This window comes from Canis lupus, chromosome 18 (assembly GCF_048164855.1).
Source record: "Canis lupus baileyi chromosome 18, mCanLup2.hap1, whole genome shotgun sequence".
Lineage (NCBI taxonomy): Eukaryota > Metazoa > Chordata > Mammalia > Carnivora > Canidae > Canis > Canis lupus.
The window spans coordinates 15,288,846-15,302,170 of record NC_132855.1 but is presented as its reverse complement, the minus strand read 5'-3'; the positions used below and the strand labels follow the sequence as shown (position 1 = coordinate 15,302,170).

The following is a 13,325-nucleotide window of genomic DNA, read 5'->3' as shown; positions in this document are numbered from 1 at the left end:
CAATCAGACCCTCCTTGACTTCTGCACCCTGCGTGGAAAGTGCTTATGTTACAAAACAGCGTGAGGTCCTGGCCCCGAGATACTTATGTGTCTCGTGGGTAGTGAGGCGGCCGTTGCCAGTTAGAATGGTATGCTCCTTGGCTGGGTCCGATGTCACCTGAGAGGGCTGGGTGGGGTGGCGGGGATGGCAGGGGCTTCCTCCCACGGGGCATGGCAACACCCCAGAGCCAGAATCCAGAGCACCGCTGAGAAGGGCAGTAAACGCCTGGCGCAGAATAATATTTGGGCAGGGTGTTCCTTGAACCATGGGACCCTTGGAGTTTTCTAGGTTTTCCTCCTCCTGCAACCCTATAAGCTACAGGTGATAAATAATTTCTTCAGTCCTAGTGGCGCCTGGTGTCTCCGTGGAGCACCCTGGTTGGCCCCCAGACGAGGCCACCGTGAGGGCTGCAGTTGCATCATTGGAGCCCAGGATGGAGGGGAGACTTGCGACAACTTTGGGGGACCCCAAAGCCTTTCTGCTTAGTTGGTGTTGCTTGTGTGGTGCCATGGTCTGAAAGGTGCTGTTTGCTTCCAAGTAGTCCTGCGTAGGGGTTGGGGGGCATTCAAGTGGCCAGGGAGCAGTGAAACGCGGTGACATTCATGTTCTGCTGGCAAGCATAAATCAACTCTGGAGGCTTCTCCTCCTTTATCTTGGCAATGGGTTTGCTTTCTTGATAAATCACCCTCATGACCAAATGGATTTGGCCCAGATTAAATGTCTTTTGATGTAATTTACTCACATTATTTCTCATTTGTGACTCCAGTGGGCTCACAGGAAGGACAGACTCAGTCTCCTATAAAATGGATACTCGCATTCTCCCCGGGATCCTGCTGTGTGAAGAGCCCCACTACTGTAGGACCAGGTGAGTGGTCAAAGAGGAGCCCGTAGTGGGTGCCTCTTCCAAAGTCCAATAGCTGAGCATGTTTGCAGACATTCCAGGTGCTCCCTGTTGCCTTCAAAACTAAGCCTCACCTCCCTAGTGAGGGCCTTTGTTCCCAGCTTCATCGCATGCTACTCTCTGCTTATACACCCTTTCCTCTGGCAGCACCAAAATACTTGATGTTTCCCAAACCATTTTCATATCTAACCCCCTGAACATTACTCTTGCTAACTCCCTTTGGCCCAAATGCCTATCTTTCTGGTGAGTTTCCACTCATTCTTCAAAAACCTAACTCAGGTGTGCCCTCATTATGACTTTGGGGGCCATCTATCCTCCTTACCACTACTCTGAATGGCCTGAAGTGTTCCCTTGTCCATGCTCCTCAGGGCAGGGTGTTTATCCCTCTAGGGTAGGGCTTATCATCTGGCATGATAGGTATTTGCTCAAGGTCTGACTTTCCCACTAATACTAGACTCCTTCAGGCTGAGATTTGGCTTAGGTACCTTTTTAAGTACCCAATAACCAGCACACGCTCTGTCCTTGATTTCTTCTAAATTAAAATGATGTACCTGTAACATATGTGACAAAACCAAGTGCTGATTTCTTCTTGTCCCTCAACAGTTATGGGAGTAAAAGGACATAATTCTCTGAAAATTATGTCATTTTCTATCTGCTACCTTATGGCACATTATGAATAAAAGCAAAGAATAATGTAAATTGGATTGGAGATTTGTAAGTTGGAAGCAGGAGAGAGAAGACTGAAGATCATTATTTGTGGGAATAATCCTTTGCTCTTATTTTGGCTATTCATTTCATCTTTCATTAATATTTCTCGACTCTTATTCTTACCACCCAAAAAGAAGTGACAGTGTGATTACTTGGCTGTGTGTCATGCTGAGTAGAGTAGCATTGGATTGACAACCCAGGCATCCAGATTCAAGTCCTAAATCTTCTGTACACCATAAATCATCTTTGTTTCAGTTTCCCCATCTGGAAAATGGATCACTCTGCCCAATCCATCTCACTCAAGAACCATTTTTGAAGGTAAAATCAACAGAAGAATAGTAAGTACACTCTTTCATGTGCCAGGCATTTTGCTGGGTCTTTACATAGCTCTGAGGCTCATTTTGGAGGCAAGGACTATGAGGCTCAGAGGGTCACCCATGGTGAGGTGCTGCCTAAGTCACGGGTATGATTCAGGCCTGAGTCTAAGTCCAGAACCCAGGCAGGTGTACTCTGCCCATTGTCCCCTGCTTGTATTTTGGATATAAAGATGCTAAATACTCTGTTGTTTTTAGGCCCTGTGGAAATAGTGCATGATCTCTGCAAAACGGAAAGTACCTAAATGCCATATAGTTGCCAAATATTGAACATCTAACAGAATCTTCTTTTTAAGTGTTCCAGAATGTGTCTTGTTTGTGTTCCTCACTGCTGTTAGGGTGATCTTTTTAAAATATAATCTTACCATGACTCTCCCCTCCTAAAAACCTTCAATGGCTCTCACTTGACTGTTAAGATTCCTGAGAAGAATTTGGAGACCCTTATGATCCAGCCCTTGCATTTATTTCCTGCTTCTTCATGTTTATCTCCCCCAGCACCCCACCCTTATCATGCCAGCAATAGATGGAAGCAAGATAGAGGTGGTGGTGTTCCTTCCAACTCCCATGACCACGCTGTGTTGGCTTGGTGAGCTCTACATGTATTCTCTCTACCTAAAAGAGGTCCCCCACTTGCATAGCTAGTTGCTCAATCCATCTTCCCTCGTCTCTTCTTTCTTATTTTCCATATTAGTTATCCATTGTTGCATAATGAATTGCCCCCAAACTCATTTAAAACAATAATCATCACTTAAGATGTCACACTGTTTCTGAGAGTTAGTGATTCAGGAGTGGTTGAGCTGGGTGGTTGTGGCTAAGGGTCTCTCAAGAGGCTGAAGTCAGGTTACAGTTGGGCTGCACTTATCTGAAGGCTTGGCTGGTGCTGGTGCACTAGCACTAAAACGACTCATTTGCATGGCTGGGATAATAATGCTAGTTGTTGGCATAATGCCCCAATTCCTCACCACGTAGACCTCTTCACAGAGCTGATGGAGTATCTGCACAATATGATGATTGGCTTGTCCCAGATCTTCATTTTTACTGACCTTACATTTTCTTCAGTGTAGCAATGCACCCACCTTACAATCTGGAATTCCCGGGCTCACTTTCACCTAAGGTAGCCCTGGGACACCATTCAAGCCAATGAAATATATGTGAAGCTTATGTTTTATTGGGTGGAGCTTCCAGGAAAGCTCTTATTTCTTGGTCAAAAGGGACAGTCTCACCTGGTGCATACCTTTTCACCTTTATCTGTTCTTCCTTTCCCAAACTCACATTTGATGTCTGGATACGCAAGCAGTCATTTTGCAAGCAAGCTGATGAAAGTGGCAAATGAGGAATGGCAGAGGCGAATGATAAAAAGAGTTTGGTCCCTGACGGCTTCAAGGAGCTTCTATACCTGCCCTAGACTACTTAACCTCTGCACTTGTTACTTGAGAAAAATGACCCTGATTTGCTTATGTCACTGTTGTCAGTTTCTTGTTACATGCACCTGGCCACAATTCTATCCAATATACCCCTTTGTCTTTTTCTAAACTTGTAAAATTTCTTTTTAAAAAAAACTTGCAAAATTTCTATTACTATTCACGTCACACTTAATTTTCATTACTTATTTGCCTAGGCTTCTCCTCAACTCTTCAATGAACTCCTTGAGGGCAAACATTGAGCTATAGTTAGCATTGTACAGTACATTTTTATTAAGCTGATGAATTTATATGTAGAAGAAACTTTAAATGGATTCTTTGAGCTTTGACCTCAGAGAATAAGCTCCACCACTCTATTGGTGATCAGTGAATCTGGTCTCACCCTGACTTTCTTTCCCACCAGCACCAAGACCTCGGTTAGAGAAGAAAGACATCAAAGGCAATGGCGGTGGGGGCTAGAGAGGGGAAGACCTGTTTGATGTGAAAAGAAAGGGAGAGGTCTTGGCTAGGTGACTACAAAGAAGCACTTCTGTGAAAATGGCTGCTAGCTCACCAGGTCATTATTTTTGCCATTCACCTTGCATGGGTCAGAGGACTTGAAGACAGATTCCTGCAGCCAGAGAGTCTAAGCTCATCACGAACATGACTCCAACCTGTCACAGGGTGCCCTCCCCCCTCTCCTTAAGGCCTCTGCCTCAAAGGATAAGGAAGGAAGAGTCAAAGTTGATTCCAGGGTGATGAGGTGACTAGGAGGGTGCCTTGTCATTAAGAGAAATAGGTGGTCAGGGGCTGGGGGCTGAGTACCCAGCTGGCTTGCTTCTGACATCCCAGTGGAGATGTGCAGCAAGCCAGCAGGAGTTTAACTTAGGGAGTTGTCAGGGTGGAAGTGGTCCCTGAAAATGTGGGGGTGAAAATGATCCCCCAAGGGAGAGAATAGCATACAAAGAGAAACCGGTCAGGATCATCGAAACTTTGGAGAATTGATTGACTTGGGTGAAAAAAGAGAAACAAACAGAGGGTTTTTAGGGTAGTAAAACTATTCAGTATGATTCTGTAATGGTCATCATACATTTTCCAAAACCAACAGAATGTATGAGACAGAGTAAACCCTAATGTAAACTAGGGACCTTAGTTAATAACATTGTATCAATATTAGCTTATCAATGATAACAAATGAACTACACTAATGCAAATGTTAATAATGAGGGAAGCTGGGCAGAGGGGGTGGCATCCAGGAATTCTCTGTACTTTCTGCTCATTTTTCTATAAACCTAAAACTGCTCTAAAATATAAAGTCTATTAATTGCTTTTAATCACAACATAGATAAAGAAAAAGGGGTAGGAGGAGAGCAGAAAGTATTCAGTGGAAAAGGGAGTGGGGTGGGAAGGAACGCTAGTAGTTAATGGGGCTGACACTAAATCAGGAATTAGAACAACCTAGATCAAGCCATTTACTCTGTGTGACCTTGGGGGAACTCACTATATCTATTGTGTCTGGGATTCAGTGTCCTTATCTGTGTATCGAGTATCTAAGATATTATTAGAGTGTTTTCTCAAAACTTGGTAAACATTTTACTGGTGGTTTTGGAGATGCTGGAATGTGACCTTCGATAATATTGAATCACATGGTGGGAAAGTTATCTGCTCTCCAGTTCAATTTCAGTTTTGATTTGGTCAAGTAGAAAGTCTTGATTCAGCGCTAATCTTACTTTAACACCTTTTTAACATGTAACCACTGATTTCATTTTTTAAAAAATCATGGTAAAATATGTATAACAGAAAACCTACCATTTTAACCATTTTTAAGTGTAAAGTTCAGTGGCATTAAATACATTCACATTGCTGTGCAAACGCCATTACTATCCATCTCTGGGACTTTGCATCATCCTATACTGAAACTCTATACCTGAAAAATAACTTCTCGTTTCTCCCTCCCTGAAGCCCCTGGTGACCATCCTTCTACGTTCTGTCTTTATGAGTGTGACTACTCTAGGTATCTCATGTAAGTGGAACCATACAGTATCTGTTCTTTTGTGACTAGCTTATTTCAGTACACATAATATCTTTAAGGTTCAACTATGTTGTTGCATGTGTCTGCATTTCATTCTTTATTAAGGCCAAATAATATTCCATCTGTTGATGGACATTGGATTGTTACCACCTTTTGACTTGTGAATAATGTTGCCATTCTTTGTGTAGAGGAATTGCTGGATCACATGGCAATTCTATGCTTAATTTTTTGGGGGAACCACCATATTGCTTTCCACAGTGGCGACACCACTTTATATTCCCAATAATGATGCACAAGAGTTTTGATTTTTCCACATCCACACCAGTGCTTGTTATCTATTTGTTTTCATAATGGTCATTGTAATATATGTAATGACCTCGTTTTTAAAGACTTATTTATTTCAGTGAGTGAGAAAGTGCAGTAGGGAGGGGTAGAGGGAGAAAGAGAGAGGGAATCTCAAGCAGACTTCTCACTGAACTTGGAGCCCGACCTGGGGGCCTTGATCTCAAGACCCCGAGATCAGACCTGAGCAAAAACCAAGAGTTGGATGCTCAACCAACTGTGCCACCCAAGTGCCCTGTGATGATCTCATTTTAAAACAAGGTGTGAATGGTTTTTGGGCTCAAAGCCTTAGCAAGTGATGGTTTCCAGATAGAATTATAGAAGGAATGCTAAAAACATGGCCACCTGAAGGGGACCTTTGACCCCTATTGTTTGCCTCTCCTGGGGCTATGACAGAAACCTGTGGGCAACTGGATGTGAGGCCCTGGGATCTGCTGAGATCCTTATGAGAGAACAGGTGTGGTGCTTCTTCCTCATGGGCTTCACAGTGGTTGGGAAGCAGTGTCTGGGTCTAGGTTCTGGAAAAGATCTGATATTTGGGGGGCAGAAAGGGTTGATATTGACCATTTGCAAGTGAGCCAGGCCTCTGTGAACCCAGATAAGCCATGAGGAAGTTCAGTCGGGCTGAAGCTTCCTACTCCCTGGGTGAGTGGTGGGGAAGCCAGAGAGCTGACTTTTCCCAGGAACTCAGAAATCTACCTTTGATTATTGTCCCACAGGTCAGAGTCACTTTAACTTTAAAATTTAATCGCACTATTTGTTTTCACAGAATTTCTTTATACTGATTCCTCTTATTTATGACAAATGATATTGATTCTTCACTTACATACATTATTCTTTCAAAATAAGTTAAAATATGTGAGTTATTTTAAGAAAAACACTAAGTAGATAGTAATCTAGGGTAAGTAGATATGGCAAAAATTGGGAAAAATTGGGAAGGTGGAATCTCTGAGATATGACATACTTTTTTTCATGGGTCATGAAGTTCAAATAGCAAAATGTGTGTGAAAGTATTTTATTAGCTGTAAAGTACCCTTTGGGTGTAATATATCATTATTTTCATGACAAGTGCTGCAGATTTGATTCAGTTAAGTGGTGTGGGGAGAAGTCTGATGGTGGAAGATTAAAGAGTAGGAGGTAGAGAATGAGAGAACAGGTGCAGGCAGTAGGCTTAGCAAATTTGGTTTTGAAGAGGAAAAAAATCCCAAAGAATGGGGATGCTCTGAGGGTTCTCATGGATGCAAGAGCAGGACAGGAAGCTCATTTGGCAATATTTGTGGGTTGAAGTACATGTGATGGAGCAATCCTCTGGATGAGGCAGGAGAGGTGGGATTTGGGGCAAGAGTGGGAGGTATACAATTCAGCATCAGAGTCAAGGGCCCACTGGCTTGGTGGAAGTGGTGGGGAGAGTACCAGTGAGCAGCTCTGGTGTTCTCAGGGAAGCAGGTGAGCACGTGGGGTACATCTGCAGTTCATTCTCGGTGAGAGGGGTGACTGGTAGGAGTGCAAGCCCCAGAGCAGCATTCTTCAGACTATGTGTGCAGAAACATCTCTTGGGCAGAGTTTTCATAATGCAGATTCCCAGGCTCTTTTCTCTGACTCTATTTTGAAACGTCTAATGAAGGGCCTGGGCATTGAACTTTAGAAAGTCCCCGGTGAGGGGGGCGGGGCACCAGGGTGGCTCAGTCGGTTGGGCATCCATCCAACTCTTGATTTTGGCTTGGGTCGTGATCTCAGGGTCATGGGTTTGGGCCCGGAGTTGGGCTCAATGCTGAATGTGGAACCTGCTTGGGATTCTCTCTCTTTCTCCCCTTCTCCCCCAACTCCTCACACACAATCGCTCTCTCTGTCTCACTCTCTCTAAAAAAAAGAAAGTATCCAAATGACCATGATGCTGGCAAATAATTAAACACACTTAGGAGATACAGGGAAGAAAGCAAAGGTGAACAAAAGAGACTGTTGGCTCTCCAGTTAGAGTTGGAGATCATAAAAGGATTATTTCATGTATTGCATCCTACTTCACCTTTTTGAATTATTGACTATTGAATCTATTGAGCTCCAGTATGGCTGGTACTGTTGGGAATGTAGAGGAAGGAGCAGTCCAGGATCCTGGGTGCTAGATGACTTCTATGACGTCAGGTGGCATCTGTCACTCCATTAGTGCATAGTTGTAAGGGTCATTAGTGAGCACCGCTGGCTTGCAGTCCTGTGGCAGGCCTTATTCTGCTTCGTTTCTGGGGATGGCATTGATTCCTTCTACTTTGGAGCTGATAGAGACCTCTCCTGACATGGGTGCTAGCGATCTTCCAAATGAGACTTAAAACCCTAAAATGCATTTGTCGTGTGTCTTAAAAGTATCTCGCAAGCAGTCTTGTCTGCTGAGATCTGCGCTCTGTGATCCCCCTTGGGGATGGAGTCTAGGGATTTTAGGCAGAGGCAGGTGTTACACTTGGAGGTGATGTTGAGGCTTGAAGACTACATACAGTATTACGACATTCAGTTGGATGTGATTCAGGGCAAGTTCACACAGCCTCCCCTTCAGAAACCTATGCAAATCTCAACTCTATTTGCCAGGACGCTTGTAGGCAGTTGGCTGCTAATGCACTTATATGGAATTTGGACAAAAATGCATCTTGCCCCTCTGGACTATCATTAAGCACATGCTCCAATAGTTTGCTTTCCTCATTTGGTTTCTTCCATTCTATTGTCTTTCCTCACTCTTTCCCTTCATGGTGTGCCCCTTACCATCCTTCCCTTTAGTTGTACCAGATAGTGTAGCAGGAGCTCAGAAGAGGGAAGGGCCTGTTGCTTAAGCTGGGGAAGTGGCACTGCCCAAACTGATGGGTTTGGTGTGTGATGACGAGGCAGATGATGGAACAGTCAACCCTGGATTGGCTCCTCTTCTAGGGAGTTAGGAGTCATTAAAAGGTCAGTTTTAGAAGGAACTTGACACTATAGCAGAATTCCAGTGGGATAGAATTTCTGCATCTAAAGGGACTCAGAGATACAAATCTCACATCTGAAAGGAGCCAGTTCTTGTTCTGTTCTCAGATTTGATCTTCAGTCTTTCTGGCTGAGACAAATTTGTTCCACAGAGCCCCCTTGTGGAGTGTCACAGTGTACAGCTTTATATTAAAGGCTCTGAGAAGTCCTGCAGCAAGGAAACCTGTTTCTTCTCATTCTGCATTCCCTTATCTTATGAAGCCAAAAAGCCCTCTTTTCCACTTCTTTACCATATACCTCCTGGATCACTAAAAATTACCCTTTGGGAAACATTGTTCTAAGAATTTGATAATTCTAAAACCTCTCCTGCATTATAAAAAAAAATCTTGTTCCTCTGTAAATATTAATAAGCTATAAAAAGGTAGAAAGGCCTATTTTTTCTTTCTCTAGAAACAACAAGAAAAATGGATATACTCATTATAGCATATGCTATATAGTTATGCATATGCTAACTGCTATAGCAAACAATTCCCTAAATCTCAGTGTTTTTTTTTTTTTAAGATTTTATTTATTTATTCATGAGAGACACAGAGAGAGGAAGAGACACAGGCGGAGGGAAAAGTAGGCTCTGTCCAGGGAGCCCAACGTGGCAGTTGATCCCTGGACCTGGGATCATGCTCTGAGCCAAAGGCAGACACTCAACTGCTGAGCCACCCAGGCGTCCCAATCTCAGGGGTTTTAAACTATAAAAGTTGATTTCCCCACCATGCCACCATCTAACGCAGCTAATAGGGAACTCTGCTCCATACAGGCATTTAGGGAATCCATACTCCTCCCACTCTGTGGCTTTGCCATTTTCAGAATGGGACTTTGATGTCCCCTGGTGTGATCTGGCTGCAGATGAGGGAAGAGAGAAAGAGAAGAGAAAACACACCCTTTTAGCCTCCTGGGCCTGGAAGTGACCCAGCCAATTCTCTCACATTCCGTGGGTGAAACAGAGTCCTGCACCCCACCCAGGTCATGTGGGCTAGGAAAGGTGGCTTAGCTGTGTGCCTAAACAGGTGAAATGTGCGTGCTGCACATGTAATTCACCTCCACCACTGTGAGAGAGCAAAGATACTGAATTTAGCTGTTTGAATTTTACTCTGGTGCCAATCTTGGTGGGAGAGTAGAGAGACCCAAGAAATGGAGAAGGTGGATGTTACTGAGAAAAAATTGAAAGACAGTGGCAGAGTTTGTGAAGTCTGCAGCAAAGAGTAAGAGATAGCCAGGAGCTGGCCTACAAGGTGAAGAGCCAAAGAATCCATAATCTCCATGAATAGAAAATGTCAGCTTTAGGCTCTGAGAAGAGATTGCATACTATTTTTTTTAAGATTCTATTTATTTGAGAGAGAGAAGGAGGGAGGGAGAGAAAGAGAGCACAAGTGGAGGGGAGGGGAGAAGAGGGAGAAGGAGAAGCAGGCTCCCCGCTGAGCAGGGAGCCAGATGCTGGGCTCCAACCCAGGGTCCTGGGATCATGACCTGAGCCAAAGGCAGATGCCTGACTGAACCACCCAGGTGCCCCAGATTGATTCCTATTAAAGGAACATAGGGAAAAAAGACGGAAGTAGGCATAGGCAGGCACAGATTCCAGGAAGGATGGAAGGGTAGCAGCTATCCATATGTTATTTCCATATGGGTAATTGTTCCTATTTTATCTATAGTTTATCTACAGAATAAACATTTCTTTAAGGGGGGAAAACAGCATTTCTCTTGAGGTAGGCACAAAAGTGGAATGATCTTTATTTTACTTTTATTAGTTTTACTTTTCTGAATATTTTTTTCCCACGAGCCCAGTGGCCCAGCCCTCTGCGGCTGACTATGCCACCAGTGGGCTACAGGTGTTCTGATATCATGGTCTTCTTCACCTTGGAGAATGGGACAGGATGGGGTTAAGACCCTTTAGTAATCTCCTCTGCCTCTGAGGACCTCCTCCATTTACTTCGCTCATCATACCAACATCATCATTTTCGACGTTCACTGATGTGAACAATCCTGGGAAGTACCACACCAGCTGGGTATCGGTGACTGCGAAGGCACTGGGTGACACCAACCATAATGAGCCACAGTCAACTCACAGAATACCATATTTTATTTATTTATACCCAGCATTGCATACATGCCTGCCAAACAAGATGCAATCCAATTTGAAATATGAAGAAAATATGACAAAGGGGAAATAAGGGTTGGAAAGATAAGAAGGAGCCAAGAGTGAGGTCGGTTCACAAACAGGCATGTAGAATAAACTTGCTGGAGGTTGGAAGGAAACTGGCTCTGAGCTTTCTAGCTGCTGATGAAAAAAAAGGACAACACAGTCAATTCCACATTCCATGGTATCAATAATATAAAAATAAATAGGATATTCAGAAGAAGCACAGCTATTCCTAGTACAAAAGTGGGTCCTAAGAAAAGACATTACTTTTCGTAATGACCCAAACCCTTCACAACATTCTTGCAGTGAATACAAACACATGTGTTGTGGGACTCTTCTTCATGGTGTCGGCCAATGTACGTTCAGGGCAATACTCCAAAGCTCAGGCTGGGGAAAGCAGTTTGGGAAGGGATGACGGTGGAGCCAGGAATGTGTCTGTACGAGATGTTCAACATCATGGGGAATCTGCAAATGCAGTGCCACTTTCCGGCTATCACATTGGCGAGGGTCAGGAAGAAAAATTCAAAAGAATAACAATGACTTAACACCTGTGAGGGTGTGTAGAAACCGGCACTTTTTATATTACGAAATTGATACAACCTTCTTGCATGGCAGTTAGGCAATATAAAAACACATGAAGACATGTACAGTCTTGAGGAAGACTCTTTCTAGGAAATTCACTGAAGGAAATAACCACGGGTGTGCCCAAAGCTGTAGCTACAAAGATGTTGCTTGCTGTAGTGTTTCTAATATCTAAAAATGACAGGATAGAAACCATACAAATTGTAGTTCACCCATAAAATGGGATAGGCATTTAAAATCATTTCGAAGTAAAAAAAAAATTGAGAAATAAATCATGTTGGATGAGTTTTCCTGATGTGGGAATGTATTTGTAATTAAGTAAATGAGATAAGCATATTACCTTATAGTATGTACAGTATAATCTTATCTTCTTAAAAGAAAAGCACATACATGTGTGTACACACACACACACACACACACACACTGCTTCTACACATGTAAGAATTCCCATAAGGTCTGATGGCTACAATGTCAGAAAGAACTATTGCAATAACTTGTGTGTATATACTCTGTCACAGAACCATAACCCTGGCTAGTACATTATTCTTGTAGTCAAGTTTCCTTTCTTTCTCTCTTAATCTACTCTTTAAAGGGCCAAATAAGCCATTGGTGGAGCTGGGTTGGGGGGTGTGGGTTGCAGGTAGTGGGGAGTTCAGGTTACGTTTCAGGGGTGGCCGAGCAGGCCAGGGAGGAGGCACTGCAGTTACCTGAGGAGGACATTAGCCTCCTCTGTCCACAGGGCAGCCTCTTACCGTGCTTCCTTCCCTACCAGTATTTGTCTTCTCCGACATTAAAAAAACAAATGCAAATGGGGTCAAATAGAAGCAAAGAGGGGGAGGAAGAGGAAAATGAGAAAGAGAGGAAGAAATTCTTTTAAAATAAAAGGAAGTTAGGAAGTTACCAGGAGAGTATAACATTGGCACCAAGGCGAGAAAAGAAATATGTAAAGGAAAAGGAACGCGGTATTAGTTAAAAATCCATTTAAAATCTTTATAAGATACAGTACATGAGATAAAATGGGTAACATTTAAAATAAAAGATAAAAGGCTAGAAGCTAATAAGGTAAAAGGATAAAAACATAAAAGCAGAAGAGGTAAAATGTTAAGATAAAAGGCTCGTGGATAAAAAACTGAAAATGCAAAAGCAGATGGGATTAGCAATTACATTCAGGAATTCAGGACTGAAGAGCCTAGGTTGCGAATATGAAAACTAAGATTTCACAAGGTGAGTACTTTAGGGGAATGGTAGGTTTCTGGGTGGCTCCCACATATTTTCTGGTGGTTTCTATAAGATCTGACTCCTGGAACCTCACACTGCCCAGCAGCAGTGGTGCCAGGGGGTGATTTCCTGCTGGCAAGTGTCTTTCTTGCCTATACTCCTAAAAATTCTACACCCAATTCCAACCTATGTATGTGTGTGTGGGTCCCCCACACATGCAAGCAAATAGCTCCCTGACACTAGCTGGATGTCCTACAATTCAACTCAATTCCTGACCCTATCTACCTGGAGACAGCATCAGATCCCACAGGATGGGGCTCAGTCCTACATGACCACACTCCACGCATCCTCAACACTTCAGATGCCAATCTCAAGTCCAAGTGGTCACCTGTGCTTCAGACCAGCTGGCTGTAGATATTGGAGGTCCTAATAGTCCCCTTCCTGGATTCGATTAATTTGCTAGAGTAGTTCACAGAACTCAGAGAAACATCTTACTCATTAGGTTACTGGTTTATTATAAAAGGATGTGACTCAGGAAGAGCTAGATGGAAGAGTTGCCTTGGGCAAAGTGTGGGGAAAGGGCATGGAGCTTCC

At 43.4% G+C, this 13,325-nt stretch overlaps 1 long non-coding RNA gene across 2 annotated transcripts in view; it reads left to right on the top strand.

Moving 5' to 3' along the window:
* Positions 1-203: 203 nt before the first annotated feature.
* The window catches only part of LOC140608699 (uncharacterized), a 35,637-nt gene continuing 22,515 nt past the window's right edge, over positions 204-13,325 (top strand). Inside the window, exons 1-3 of one of the 2 annotated variants that reach the window (XR_012010670.1) lie at positions 204-361; positions 807-905; positions 1,905-1,987. This is a non-coding gene — a long non-coding RNA (uncharacterized lncRNA). Of the gene's footprint in view, positions 561-806; positions 906-1,904; positions 1,988-13,325 lie in introns of both variants that reach the window. The other variant, XR_012010669.1, reaches the window with a different exon arrangement.